Source organism: Rhinopithecus bieti, unplaced genomic scaffold, assembly GCF_001698545.2.
Source record: "Rhinopithecus bieti isolate Rb0 unplaced genomic scaffold, ASM169854v2 scaffold_29034, whole genome shotgun sequence".
Taxonomy (NCBI): Eukaryota; Metazoa; Chordata; class Mammalia; order Primates; family Cercopithecidae; genus Rhinopithecus; species Rhinopithecus bieti.
Window position 1 is genome coordinate 659,145 of NW_016812875.1, and position 3,010 is coordinate 662,154.

Sequence of the window (3,010 nt, forward strand, 5' to 3'; positions counted from 1 at the left end):
TTTTTTTTTTTTTTTTTCTTGTAAATCTGTTTAAGATTTTGTAGATTCTGGATATTAACCCTTTGTCAGATGGAGAGATTGCAAAAATTTTCTCCCATTCTGTAGGTTGCCTGCTCACTCTGATGATAGCTTCTTTTGCTGTGCAGAATCTCTTCAGTTTAATTAGATCCCACTTGTCTATTTTGGCTTTTGTTGCCATTGCTTTTGGTGTTTTAGTCATAAAGTCTTTGCCCATGCCTATGTCCTGAATGGTATTGCCTAGGTTTTCTTCTAGGGTTTTTATCATTTTAGGTCTTACATTTAAGTCTTTAATCCATCTTGAGTTAAATTTTGTATATGGTGTAAGGAAGGGATCCAGTTTCAGTTTTCTGCAAATGGCTAGCCAGTTTTCCCAGCACCATTTATTAAATAGGGAATCATTTTCCCATTGCTTATTTTTGTCAGATTTGTCAAAGATCAGATGATTTTATGTGTCTGGTGTTATTTCTGAGGCCTCTGTTCTGTTCCATTGGTCTATATATCTGTTTTGGTACTGCTACCATGCTGTTTTGGTTACTGTAGCCCTGTAGTATGGTTTGAAGTCAGGTAGCATGATGCCTCCAGCTTTGTTGTTTTTGCTTAGGATTGTCTTGGCTATACTGGATTTTCTTTGATTCCATGTGAAATTTAAACTAGTTTTTCTAATTCTGTGAAGAATGTCAATGGTAGTTTGATGGGCAGTATGGCCATTGTCATGATATTGAGCGTTCCTATCCATGAGAATGGAATGTTTTTCCATTTATTTGTGTCCTCTCTTATTTCCTCAAGCAGTGGTTTGCAGTTCTTCTTGAAGAAGTCCTTCACATCCCTTGTTAGCTGTATTCCTAGGTATTTTATTCTCTTTGTAGCAATTATGAATGGAAGTTCATTCATGATTTGGCTCTCTGCTTGCCTATTGTTGGTGTAAAGGAATGCTCATGATTTTTGCACATGGATTTTGTATCCTGAGACTTTAGCAAGGTCTTTTCAACATCATCTCTGGCATACAAGTGGGACCTGCAGGCTCAGGGATGGTGGTGCTGACCAGGGTCACATGGACAGGGCGTGGTGGGCAGAGGCTTCTGGCCCTGCCAGCCCCAGGCATGGGAAGGGGTGAACCAGTGGCTTGGCGAGGGGTCAGAGGATCTGGGGACCTGAATGGTAGTGATAGGTCATGGAGGGGCCGAGGGTGGGGACGGTCAAATTGCAGGCAAGGGAAGGGCCAGGTGAGCGGGTGGAGGGTGGGGCATGCCTGGATTGCATTAGGGGCATCCCGAAGACCCAGGACTCTAGGAAGGTGGGACTAAGGCGACCTTCAGTTCTAGGAAGTCACCAGTCATGAATGGTGCAGTCATCCCAGACTTTCCCAGCAAGCAGGGTCACACCATTAACTCAGAGCTGGCCCCATCACAGGGAGAGAGTGCAGAACCTCTTCCCTGGAGGATGTCATGAGCTCCAAGAGAGGCTAGAGAAAAACCTAAGAGGCTCCAGGACAGAGGCCAGGCCAACACCCAGCGGGTGTGGGCAGGGCTGTCCCTGTGACCACAACTGCTGCTGCTGTGGGGCTGATTGCATGACACCCACAGCAGCCTGGGCAGCCTGGACATGGGGACCACTCTTCCTGGAGTCTACAGAATGAATGGGCTTTAGGCTCCGATCTTGGCCCAGCCTCTTCTGTCTGCTTTCTGCCTGGGGAGAGGTTGTTCAGCCTTTTCAAGCCTTGTTTTCATTGTCTGAATCTTCAAGCCCATTCCTGAGTTGACTAGGTGGTGGAGACCAACGCACCTCCCAGGCTTAAAGGTGGCAGCTGTGGGACCCCAGGGAGGGACTTCATTTCCCTGAGCTCTTCTGAAAATTCAATAATTTTGTGCTTTGGCCTCATGGAATTTTGTGTTGATTCAATAATATATTGAAGGGTTTCAAAGCAGGGCAGGGGACCTAGCATTTACTGTGTGAGGCTGGTGGGCCATCACCACCACTATGATTACCATGTGCAGAATGGAGGCAAAGTGGAGGTCCCTGAGCTTCCAGGCCTGCCCCACCCCACCACACAGCAAACCCCCATGTGAGGACTGTGAGGCTGGCACATGTGCAGCTGAGGACCTCGAGGCTCAGGCTGATCACGGCCAAGGTGGCAGAGCTAACGTTAGAGCTGGGACTGTCCCCCTCCACACACACCCTGGGCAGGTGTCATTGTCTCAGGGAGTCCCCTGCAGCCTGACACCTGAACTTCCAGTACCCAGAGAGAGAAGAGCTGTCTTCATCCTGCCCTGGAACTGGTGTCACTCCTTGTACTTTCCCCCAGTAAGTCGCCTTTATGCCAGCCAGACTGGGGATGAAGCTGGGCCATCCAGCCCTGCCACAAGTGTTAAAGTGTCTGACAAAGTGCAGGCCTCAGGACACTTGTTCTGAGCATGTAAACACTTGCTGCTTTGACAGCCTGCAAGGGACAGCTTTGGAAGCAGAGCCCACGTGGCCCTGTGGTTTATCAGCTCCTCATTAACTATGAGTCTGGAGGGCGGGCCTGGGGCCATTGCCTCTGCACCCTCCAAGGGCCAACAGGAGAGGCCAGGCACGTCTCTGCCTGGGAGGGGGATGATGACAATCGCGATGATGGCTGACGGTGATTAAGCCCTTCTTGTGCACTGAACACTTCCACTGCATGCTCTTGAGTCATTATGACCCTGTTCTGCAGGTGGGGAGACTAAGGTCAGAGTGGGGGTGTCACATGATCAGGAGAGGGTAGATCAGGGTTTGGCTGGCGCATCTCCCTGACTCAGAAGAGGTGTCAACTGGAAGAGGCAGCTGCTGATTGCTGGGTGTCCGGCCCCTGAGCAGCCTCCATCTTGGCTTGGCTGGCCTGGTTCCACGGGAGGCAGGATAGCTTCCAGCCATCTCAGCCTCTTGCGTCATGGGAGAATGAGCCCCCTCAGACCCTGGCTGAAGCATGGCTTTCACGGAGCTCCCAGCCTCGTCCAGGGCAGAGTTAGAC